This window comes from Eublepharis macularius, chromosome 3 (genome assembly GCF_028583425.1).
Source record: "Eublepharis macularius isolate TG4126 chromosome 3, MPM_Emac_v1.0, whole genome shotgun sequence".
NCBI lineage: Eukaryota > Metazoa > Chordata > Lepidosauria > Squamata > Eublepharidae > Eublepharis > Eublepharis macularius.
Genome location: NC_072792.1, coordinates 109,905,695 through 109,918,670, shown reverse-complemented (window position 1 = coordinate 109,918,670; position 12,976 = coordinate 109,905,695).

Sequence of the window (12,976 nt, the reverse complement as noted above, 5' to 3'; positions counted from 1 at the left end):
ACAGTACAAGTAGTGAAAACTTCAAACAGTATCTATTCATCTAATTTGGAATCTTGATTACAATAGAAAAACATTGAGATAAATAGATCCTTTGAGCAAACTTTTTTCTCCCTGAAAATGAAAGTTCCTTTTCCTTATGTGTGCCCCTCCCACAACTACCAGCAATTCTTTCTCCATCGACCTCACTTTATAGGTTGTGAAAACCAAAGTAGTCTTGTGGCATGGTAAAAATGACTATAGCTCCCCTCTGCTCAGTCTTGTTTGCTCAGTCTGAAGGGGTCTCACCCAATCAGATTTATAGTAGCTTTTAGTGTTTGTGAACTTGAAACTACTCAATTGGAATATAAGTTTGTGTGTTTTTGTGCTGTGTGTCTAAGTAAACAGTGGGGGACAAAGGACAATACTACAAGTCGCAATAAGTTTGCCAGTTCCCTAGCTCTCCCAGACAAAAATAAATTTAACTGGTCACCAGCCACCAGCTGGGAGAACCAGGAATTGATATCACACCTGTCCAAGTTTTACCATAGAGTTTTAGCCAGTTCTTAGTATGTGATGTCACTTCTGTTTTTTTCTTGAACTGACATCATGTTGTTAGCTGACCATCTCCCATGCCCCTGCCTCCCTAGAGCTGGGCCTAGCGATCCTAAATAGCAAATTGGAAGATTAGCAATCTGTATGAGAGAGTGATTGCAAGCCCTAGTACTGTGAACAAATTACTTACAATCCAGTAGGCTTTTTAGCCTTTTAGAAGTCGGTTTCTCTGAGGGTAGTAGTACTTTCTCTTTGTCCTTCTTTGACTTAGTCTTTTTTTCGTCCCTGTTCTTCCATCAGAGTAGGGTGCTACTCTTGGTGCTTGGACTTACTTCCATATCCAGAGCTGTTAATTTGCTACTTGTGGTATTCCCTTTAATAAATCTCATTTCTCATTTTAATTCCATTTGGGCTCTTTATTCTTCCTTCCACTTCCAATTTCATGGTACCATGTTATCACACTGTCAAGTTTACTATTGCTGACATATGAGTCATTGTTTTAAGGGTTATTGGGTCTGGGAAGGCATGTCAGTATTGCTCCCATTTTTGGTTCAGTCTATGTTGAAATCTGATTCAACAGCTCTGTGTTAAGTTCCTAATGCTAGTTTTGTTTTGTTTTTTTTTAATATGGGCTCTGTTCCAAAAGTTGGAGCACATTGACACAGACACACATCTCAAAAGCCTAGCCACACACAATAATGATCCTGCACATATAAAGGCTTATACAAGTTACAATTATCTAATAGTCCATCAGATACTGGATTCAACCCTTAGTGGTGATTTCTCAGCTGCTAACTCTAGGTTTAGATTATTAATTGCACCATCATCTTGTATCTAACATCTAAAAACATTGTATAATTTAATTTAAGGTACAGAGAAAAATAAGCAAAAACAACTGTCAAGTCAATACTTTACAAAGAATTATTCAATAGTGCCTTATACAGCTGCTGCTATTTCCTTTTGCAACATCCGCTCCATATACTGACCAAATATGTCTCGGCTTAGTTTGTGAGATCTGACAAGATCACAGTTTTAGATGGTAATGCTGCAGGCAAAACATACCACAGGAGTATTATGTTAGCTCAAAGATAGTTGGAACCCTCATTTAACTTATTGTAAGGTGTTCCTGTTTCCTTTTTTTTATAGGGCTGAAGTACAAAACATGAGAAGGGATAGGGAAGTATTACAAGTAGTAATACTTCTCAGTACAAATATTTTACTCCTGGCAGAAAGATCAAGGTAATTTTGAAGAAAGAAATGGTAATGGGGTTAGGCATTTCTTTTCTACTCAAAAACAGTAATATTTTAATTTGTTTTATTTATTTATGTTATTTATAGTCTGCCTTTCTCACTGAGACTCAAGGTGGATTACACAGTGTGAGTTAGTACAGTCAATTTCAATGGAATGTCAATAAACAATGTAATAGGATCTATAAATGCAAATTTGCAAGATTTAAAAGCAGCAGAAATCCAAAACAAAATTAAAGAAATGCTGAAACAGAGAATAAGCAATTCTAAGACGGACATATTAAATAACATAGAACTATTCCGTAGGATCATATTTAAAGCAACAGATAGTATACAGCAGCACATAGTAGTAAAGTCTATGGCCACTATCTCTTTACTGAAGCATCTCTTTGATACCACTTCCTTACAGTTCAGCCTTCCTGTTTGATGATTCGGAGGGACCTCACCTCATTTTGTGGTTCTGACTAGGTTCCAGAACACAAACAGTTTTAAGCTCATTTCTTTCCAAAAAACTGTCCCTGTTCTATAATAGCAATATGATCCTCTTACAACAGCTGGATGTAGGTTGTGGAAGAATGAAAGTATTGAATCATTGCATAATACCATTGCTTTTGCGATAGCACATTTCTTTCTCATATGCACTTCCCTAGATTCTAACACTTAATCCTACTGATAGAGATTGCATATTTGAGTGTTTGATTGCATTATAAACCCTCTGTGAGTAGGAAATGAGGGGTAATGAAGAACAGACAGGATTAAAATCATTGTGCTTGATAGCCTAGTATCTTTCCCTCACCAAAGTGGGGCTTCAAAGATGATTACGAATTTCTCATAGTAATGTTCTAAGGAGGGTTTGCAAATTAATTATAAGAAGTCAAAAATAATGGTCTTCTCTAAGAAAAGGAAAATTCTTTTCTTTAGATTGCCCTTGGATAGTCTAATGCTAAATCGGGTCAAGAAATTCAGGTACCTAGGTGTTTTGTTCACATCAAATCTGTCTTGGAGCATTCACAATAAACTGGCACTTAGTAAGGCCAAATTGAGTGCAGGAGCAATTTTAAACTTTTTTAATTTTACAAGTGGAAGATATATACCAGGTGCCATTTTGGCTTTCAGTTTAAAGTTATTCCTCTTCTATTATTTGGTGCCTCTATTTGGATAAGTTCTGCAACTGAGGACTTGGATAAGCCACCAGCCCCAATCTCAACGGGGCTGGAGTTTGCAGGCAATGGGAGAAGGGAGGGCAGCTTGGCTCTTCTCCTCCCGGCCGGGCTCCGACTTGGTTTGCAGAAACACACAGGGAGCTGTGGGATTCAAAACAACCTGCCAGCCAATCGGAGCAGCTGGCTGGGAGAAGGAGAGTGGGGACTTTTCCCCTGACTTGAGAGAACAAGTTTTCTCTGAGGCCCAGCCCCTTCTGTTTAAAGGAGGCCAGCCAGGAATGCAAGGCAGTTGGGACACTGAGCATTGATTCGCAGCTTTTGTTGCCAAGAGCTTCTCAAGAGCCACTCCTTGCACTACCAGCTCACTCCATTGCCTGCTCCCAGTTGCTCCCATTTTGTCCTGGAGCAGAATAACTCTGGAGCAGTTCTTTGCCATGATGCCAGAAGCAAGTCAAGACCTGGATCCATTCCCGGAGGAGCTTTGGAACCTTGGGAGCTATCTGTAGTCCACAGAGTATTGGCATCTGTTGCACCATCCATGATTAGATCTTATTGCAGGGCCCTGTCCAGCTTCCTGGGCCTTTCTGCCAGATGGGAAGGGGGGTTGGGTTCCCTGCCCACTTCTGGAGATTTAGTCCTATGCTATTTGGCTCACTTGAGAGATCAGGGCTTTGCACCTTGGACCATGAAATGCCACCTTGCTGCTATTTCATTCTTCAGCTAGGCATATGGCTGTTAGAAATAGCAATGTCTGGTGTACTGCAGCAGCAAGAAGGAAGAAGAGCCTACCATGCAGGGGGCAGCAAGGGTCACTTAGTTAGGACAGTGAGAGTAGCACCTCTCTTGTTTCCTGGGGGTCATTTCCTTGTCTTGTCTCCTATTGGGCTAAACAGGGAAATATCCTGCTTCTTCTCTCTCCTGCCACACTTCTCATCTCTCTCTGCAAGATGTAGTCAGATAGCTAGGGTCTCTCTCTCTCCCTCTTTCCCTCAAGTATGTAACTTCCTCAAATAAAGCTTTTACCTCTCTAATCAGCTCAGTGTTTATTCCGCAGCGTTATTTACACTCGCTCTAACAGGGTTATGGGCCACAGAAGCAACTAACGCAAGCTGAAGTTAAGAGAGAGCAATAAAACTTCTGCCATAGCCGCAGGCTAAAGTACAGAGGGAAGACAATAGAGGAAAGATGGCGGACTCCTGGGGAGCACAGCAGGGGTTCCAGGTCGACCGACTAGGCGATGGAAACTTTGATATTTGGGCAGAAAGAATAAGGCACATCTTATTTTGCTGGAGGTCTGGTCTGCGGTGAGTGATGCAAAACCAACAGAAAACCAACAGAATGAAGCCAAATGGATAAAGCAGGATAATAAGGCAAGATCTATTATCATTAATGCTTTAAGTGATAAACAATTGTTAAGAGTTATTCATGAGCCCATGGCGGGACAAATGTAGAGGTCTCTTCTACAAATAAACAGGCAAGAATCAATTAAAACTAAAATCTTGCTATTGAGACAATTGTATCGAATTCAAATGCAGCCCCAGCAACAACTAAAAGACCATATTGCAAATTTCATGGAATTAACACAGAAATTAAGATCCCTTGGAAAGGAGATCCAGGATGAGGATTTAGCTATAATTCTGTTAAGCAGCCTTCCTCAGTCTTATGCAAGCGTTGTGCATGTTTTGGAAATGAGAGAAAGTTTAAGCTTAAACTATGTACTTGCAAGATTGCAAGAAGAAAATCTTAACAGACATGATGAGCCCAAAGAACTTGTGTTAAGAGTCAGTTCAAGAAATGATTTCTTCTGCAGTATCTGCGGAAAGAGAGGACATTTAAGAAAGGACTGCAGGTTTCGTGATTCACAGAGAGTGAGCAAACCACCACAAGGGACGGAAACAAAAGCCTTTAGGAATGCAGATACAGTTAATAGCTCACCAAATGCCTATAGCCAAGGAAGAGGCAGATTGAATAATAACTGTTTAAATGTTGATTAAAATGATCAAAGCTTATGCAAATGGGCTGTTGATTCTGGATGTACTAACCATATATGCAAAGAGGAAAAACTTTTTGATGAGATGAATACATATCATGAAAGATTGTATACTGGAAATGGAGAAGCTTTAACAGCTCGGGGACAAGGGATCGTATCTGCATGTTGTGCGCTACCCAGTGGCCAAACTAGAGAAGTGCAGATTGCTGATTGTCTCTACATACCTGAACTTAAAACTAACTTGTCTGTTTCAATGATGTCGAAAAGGGGCATTGAAACTGTATTCAAAGGAGAGAAATGTTTTATTAGCAATGAAGGTGAATTAATTGCACAAGGCACATTAAAGGATGGCCTGTATATGCTGGATTGCTCTGAAGGGGCAGTGAATTTAATTAAAAGCTGCACTCACAAGAATTGTACTCATCTTATTCATAGAAGGCTTGGACATGCTAATATGGATTATATATATTAGCTTGAAAGGCAGAATCTGACTAATGATTTGCAAATGAGAAAATGTCCTGATGCAGAGAAATGTGTTTGCTGTATTCAAGCCAAAGGCACAAGACCTTCTTTCACCAAGCAGAGTGAGAAGCAAACCACAAGAACACTGGAGCTGATTCACCGTGATGTCTGTGGACCCATGGGAACAGCAACACCCAGTGGAAGTAAGTACTTTCTGCCTTTTACTGATGATTTTTCAAGATTTACTGTGATTTACCTGCTCAAAGAAAAGAGCCAAGTACTGGAAAAATTCAAGGTGTACCTAGCAATGGTGCAGAAGAGATTCCAGAGAAAACCAATGGCTATCCGCACAGACAATGGAGGCGAGTACGTGGGGAAGGAGATGACAAGCTTCCTAGCAGCTGAAGGAATAGAGCATCACCTGACCATGCCATACACCCCCGAACTCAACGGGATAGCGGAGAGGAAAAATCGTTCTCTCACAGAAATGGGCAGAAGCATGCTGCAAGAAGCACAGCTACCTCAAAAATATTGGGGAGAAGCTATCAACACTGCTGCCTATCTGCAGAACATGCTACCTACAAAGGGTGCAAGCAGCACACCATTTGAACTGTGGTACAACCGCAAGCCCAATATAAGGCATCTGAGAGTGTTTGGATCAAAGGCCTACACTTATGTTCCGAAGGAGAAGAGGTCTAAGATGAATCTCAGAACAGAAGAAGGCATATTTGTTGGATATGCACTGGGATGCAAGGGATATCAAATCGTCAACCCAGAGACAGATACGGTGAAGATCCGCCACGTGGTGTACATTGATGAAAAAGAGAAGGCAAGCAAGCCTGACACCAGAGAGTCTACACCAAAGGAAGCTGATGCAGCACAGCAGCCAGAGATTGTGCAACTCTGGGACCTGACTGAGACGCAAGAGACACCTGCAGAGCCCACAGAAAGAGAAGGGGAAGCAGAGCCAAGTGTCAGACGCTCAGACAGAACAAACAAAGGAGTTCCACCACTGAAATTCTCTTACCTGGCAAAAACTGAAGCTGTACCAGAACCTTCTAGCTGGGAAGACTATGATGAAACCTTTGCACCAGTAGTGAAACACACTTCAGTAAGAACACTACTGAGCATAGCAGCCGCAAGGAAGATGCATGTGGAGCATCTGGATGTGAAAACTGCTTTTCTACATGGAGAGCTGGAAGAAGACGTGTATATGACACAGCCTCATGGATTTGAACAGTCCAAAGACAAAGGACTTGTATGCAAACTGCAGAAGAGCATTTATGGACTGAAACAGGCTGCAAGGGCCTGGAACCAGAAACTGAACCAAATGCTCATCAAAGAAGGATTCAAGCAAGGCGGGCAGAACACTGCCTGTACTCAAGAAAGAAAGACAACAAATGGACTTTTATTCTGATTTATGTAGATGATCTGGATGTTATGAGGATGAACAAGATTGTGATGAAATAATTCAGCACCTGAACCAAGAGGTTGAAGTAAAGCGTCTTGGAAATGTCAGTTTTTACCTTGGTGTTCAAATACAGCGAGAGGAAGATGGAAGCTATTTTCTCAATCAAAAGCAAAAGATCATGGATTTCCTAGACTACATGGATATGAAAGATGGAAAACCAACATGTACTCCAATGGAAACAGATTTCCTGAAACAAGATGGAAACAATGAACCTCTGAGAAACATCAAAGTATACAGAGAAGCAATTGGAAAACTGTTCTACGTAAGTACAGTAACCAGACCTGACATAGCAGCAGCAGTTGGAATACTGTGCAGGAAAAGTGCATCACCAAGTGTGAATGACTGGCAAGCAGTCAAAAGACTGGCAAGATACCTGAGAGGTACTGCACAACTGAAGCTCAAGCTACCAGCAAGCGACAATCCCAGACTAGTGGGATTCATGGATGCTGACTGGGCAGAAGACATCACAGACAGAAAGTCTACCAGTGGACGAGTATTCTTTTATGGTGGAGGAGCAATCAGTTGGACAAGCAGAAAGCAAGACCTTGTAGCGGCATCAACTACAGAAGCTGAATACATATCAGCAGCAAAAGCATGCCAAGAACTCAAGTGGATTCTACAACTTTTAGAAGACTTTGGGATAGATGAACCCAAACCTATACAACTCTTTGAAGATAATCAATCTTGCATAAAGCTTGCAAACACAGAAAGAATTGGATCAAAAACCAAGCACATTGACATAAAGAATCACATTGTGAGAAATATGCAAGAAGAAGGGCTTGTTGAGCTACAGTACTGCCCTACAGAAGAAATGATAGCAGATATCCTCACCAAGCCACTTGCCAAAGAGAAATTTCTAAGTCTACGTGAAAGATTGAACTTTGTGGTCTTTGTACACTAGACATTGAGAAGGGGTGTTAGAAATAGCAATGTCTGGTGTACTGCAGCAGCAAGAAGGAAGAAGAGCCTACCATGCAGGGGGCAGCAAGGGTCACTTAGTTAGGACAAAATCAAAAAGAGTCCAGTAGCACCTTTAAGACTAACCAATTTTATTATAGCATAAGCTTTCGAGAATCAAGTTCTCTTCATCAGATGCCTGAAGAGAACTTGATTCTCGAAAGCTTATGCTATAATAAAATTGGTTAGTCTTAAAGGTGCTACTGGACTCTTTTTGATTTTGCTACTACAGACTAACACGGCTAACTCCTCTGGATCAGTTAGGACAGTGAGAGTAGCACCTCTCTTGTTTCCTGGGGGTCATTTCCTTGTCTTGTCTCCTATTGGGCTAAACAGGGCAATATCCTGCTTCTTCTCTCTCCTGCCACACTTCTCATCTCTCTCTGCAAGATGTAGTCAGATAGCTAGGGTCTCTCTCTCTCCCTCTTTCCCTCATGTATGTAACTTCCTTAAATAAAGCTTTTGCCTCTCTAATCAGCTCAGCGTTTATTCTGCAGCATTATTTACACTCGCTCTAACAATGGCTTCCCGGATCTCTGCGATTCATTCGCAGCCAGGGGGGCCATAGAGGGTTGGAAGCGATTGGTCCTGCCCCATCCAGACCACAGCAGGCCCATCACATACACCAACCTGTTATGGCTTCTGGGGCAGCTCCCACATATTTGCCACTCAAGATATGAGGTCACATTATTTTAGACAGCATTTACTTTGGCCTTCTTTGGGGCTTTCTGAATTGGGGAATTAGTGGCTGGATCTCACAAGGACATGCGCTTCCAGTTCACCAGCACAATGTGCATGGCCCTTTCTGCAGGTGGGTTCCCATCTAAAGACTTTGGGGCACACTCATTTAGAATTGGGGCTGTGTCTGCTGCCTCTGAGATTGGTGTGCCTAGTGCTTATGTTAAAACCATTGGGTGATGGCACTCCAGTGCATTCTGGTCATGCCTCAGGTCTGAACTGATGATTAATTCCCACTCTTTTTAGTTCCCTCAGGAGGGTGCAGGCTGATATGGATCATGGGGCATAGCATTGTGCAATGGGCAGCTAGTTACACAAGAAGATTGGACTGGAATTTGGATCAGGGTCTGGCAGAGGCAATATCCATCAGGTAGTTTGGTACGAGGGGGGTGACATGAGACTCCCTGCTTCCTCGTTTTCTTCAGCTGATCAAGTGGTTCAGAACGTCAGATTCCATGGTTCTCCAACTCAGTGAAAATAACTTGCCCAAGAGATCCAGGATGAATCTGCTATAAGTTATGCTGAAAGACCTTGAGACACTTCAGATATGCTGCCCGACCATATGTATTATTTGATTGGGTCTGCTGGAACACCGCTCTTGGCATGGGGCATGAGTGAATGAAGGAATTGACTTGGCCCACAGATGATCATCTAAGAGGGTGGGGCATCATGTTCTTGAATTAGAGTGTTGAGCGATTCATCACCCGGACATTTCATTATGGTTGAAAGCATTGTACCACCCTGACGGGATGCACCTGTCCAGCTGGGGACAGGATATTTGGCTGCAGGACATCCAGGATAGTGTACTGGATTGGTTGCAGCTTTGGGAGCTTTGGCAAGAGCCATTTTGTGGATCTAGTGGTGGTTTTAGCATTGGGCATAGGTCCCCTTTGGGGAAACAGGGCCTGCACACACTGTTTCCCCATAGATGGGGATCCCCATAAGGGATCTTGTAACAGGCATGGGCATGGGCTCAGGAGCTAACAGAGAATGCCTGCTTCCAGCTGGCAGGGGATCCACTCAAAGGCTGCCACCCACTGGTGTTCCCACTAACTGTCATCCCATGGTTTCCCTTTCAGAGGCAGGCTGAAGGATGAGGGATCATTGACTGGCAGGTGGGTCAGTTAATGCAGGGATCTGTGCCCTACAGTGTGCCAATGCTCCTATCACTGTTATCAGTAAAAGTTGTGGCCTTTTCCTCCACGCAATATGTTTTTGCATATACCTGCTCAAGCACCCTAAGCCTTTGAGCTGGCCCCACAATCCACTCCTTCTATTTCTTTGGAGACTTGTAAATGTGTATCATTGTGTGTCAGGTATTGCTCTCTGAGCTAAATTTGGCCAAAAATCATTGAAAGCTAGGGCTTAGCTTTCTATGTTTAATTAAAGGCTCAAGGTGATCTTTAGTGAGAAAGGCTAACTGCATGTACTGGGCCTAGACACTCATACATCTTCCTGGATGCAACGTTATGATGCAAAATTGATGGTCTTTGATATAACATCAGACTTGATGAAAAGTCACAGGAAATATGAGATTCTTGTCCTGATTAAGAAACATATTGCAAACGTTGTCTCTGTAAGTACTAAGTTCAGAGCTCGCTGTGTTTTTCTCAGTATTTTGGAAATCTCCCCCCCCCGCCCCCATCTTCCTTCTTATGTATACTATTTGACTATCCCTTGATATGCACAGGTTTTTTGCCTGGCTAGACTCAATGCTAATCCCTCTCAGGTTTCCCAGGGAAGATTTATGACTATTTTATATTCTGATCATCTTTGTCCATGTACTTTAGGTAAGATTGATATCTCTTTTCATATTCTTTTTGAGTGCCCACTTTATGACGATCTTCAAGCTCTTTTTCTTATCCTTCTTTTAGCTTGTCATTCTCTATTTTTAATTTTAGATTCTCCATCCTTTTTATTTTGCGATAGAGATCCTAAAATTACTCTATTAGTAGCTAATTTTTCTCAGTCCTTTCATCCTTTAAGTTATAATTATTTCTGCTGCTCAAAAGCATTGATTCATGGAGCTTCGATGAGGGCAAGGAAAGGAAAGGAAAGGAAAGGAAAGGAAAGGAAAGGAAAGGAAAGGAAAGGAAAGGAAAGGAAAGGAAAGGAAAGGAAAGGAAAGGAAAGGAAAGCCTATTATTTTTTCTTCTTCCAGAAGATTTCTTTTGGAACATTGGAAGCATTCACATAGTAGTGCTATTCTTAAATGTGTTCTGTCTCCTCTTAGTACAGTTCTTACTGTCAGCTCAGGAGTCTACTACCTCAATCTGCTGCACTTGTAGCCTTCTGAAGGCACTTTCACAGGCTTAAAGTATCTCAAAGATACGTTCCACATTCAATTGTAAGACCAATTTCTTTGGAAGATACATTTATTATTAATTGTATCAGTTGTTTAATTTTTCTCATTATTCAGAATAACAGGCACATGTTTAAATTGCTGTACTTATGCCTGTAGAATATGTTGAATGTGATTAATATAAAAGGAAATTAGTACTGACAGGGATATAGTGCACTTATTCCCGCAGCAATAGTGGCTGCCGGATTACAATACGTTTTAATATTAATTTTACTCTAATTCTATTATTTTGTTGTTTCGAAAACAGATTAAAGGTCACATTCAGGATTACCCAGGTTTTTTCTCTCTTTCTTGCTTATCTTTAACAAAACATATATGGGGAACAGTAAAATGAAAGGAAATACACAGTGCTCTCCTAAACAAAGTTGTACCACTCCATTGAAGTCAATGAAGTTGCAATGGAGTTGCAGGGGTGAAATCTGCTAGGATGGCAATTAACATGTCTCTTTTTAGTTATTTTGCAGGAGAGTTTTGTGGATATCATGGATCTATGTCTCTAGTTGTTTAGTTATTTTTCAGGAGAGTTTTGCTGATACCATGGACAGCCAAAAAGACAAATAAGTGGGTATTTGAACAAATCAAGCCTAAATTCTCCCTAGAAGCTAAAATAACAAAACTAAGGCTATCCTACTTTGGTCACATCATGGAAAAGTCAATAATGCTAGGAAAAATGGAAGGCAGTAGGAAAAGAGGAAGACCTAAGATGCCTTGACTCAATAAAAGAAGCCACATCTTCCAGTCTGTTAATGATAGGACGTTCAGGTGGTCTTTCATTCATAGGATCACCATAGGACAGAGGCAACTTGATTGCACATAACACGTGCACACACTCATTTTCATCAACAAATTTTTGAGGCATGTTTATATAATTCATGGGTGTGTGTGTGTGTAAATGTATGTGTATTTTTTTTGCCAGTGAGGAGAGAAAACAACATTTTTTAAAAAACCCTTCATTTGTATCCTACTTTCCTACCCAATAGGGATCTTTCCTCTCTTTCATTTTAGCCTTACAACAATCCTATGAGGTAGGTTAGGCTAAAAGTATGTTAAAAGTAAAGAGTAAAGTATAAAAGTATAAAAGTAAAGTATAAAAGTAAAGAGCCAGTTTGGTGTAGTGGTTAAGAGTGTGGGACTCTAATCTGGAGAGCTAGGTGTGATTCCCCACTCCTTCACTTGAAGCCAGCTGGGTGACCTTGAGCTAGTCACAGTTCTCTGGAGCTCTCTCAGCCCCACCCACCTCACAGGGTGTTTTGTTGTGGGGATAATGGTAACATACTTTGTAAACCACTCTGAGTGGGCATTAAGTTGTCCTGAAGAGCGGTATATAATGTTTATTATTATTATTGTTGTTGTAGTTGTTATTATTATGTTACTGGCCCAAGGTCACCCAGCAAGCTTCCATGAGAGAATGGAGATTCAAACCTGGTTCTCCTTGATGCTGTATTCTAACTAGTGTACCATTCTAACTCTAAGTACTCTAACTAGTGTACCTGTTAGATTTGCCCTAAATTTTAGTAGCATAATGATTTACTGTTCAAGAGTCCGTCTCAGGCTGTTATAGTATTCTATAGTATTCACAGGAAGTTCCAGTGTGATGTAATGGTTGATATGGGAGGCCTTCTTTCAAATTCTTTTAGCCAAGAATCTGACTAGGTGACCTTGGGCTGTTTACTCTTTTTCATCCTAAACTTTTCCTCAGAGCATTACTGTGGGGAAAAGCTAGTAGAGGGAGAAACATTTTCTTGTTCTGAGCTAATTGGATGGGATAAAAATGTTATCATAAAAATGTGTAATTGGCTTTTGAAAAATGAATACTTTGTACATGCTATGTCTTTGTTTTTCTTTCATACTGGCTTCATCTCCCATGTTAAATAATCTGGATAAGAAAGAAAATGTCCCAAGTATCAAAATATGTATCTTTTGTTACTGAAATATCTGGTACTGCGAGTCAACACTTACAATTTTTCTTTCTTTCTGGAGGAAACTTATTTAGCAGCTTTTATTTGGTCATTTAATATTTTTGAGTGCAAAAATAAAAAATGAGCTGTTTATAA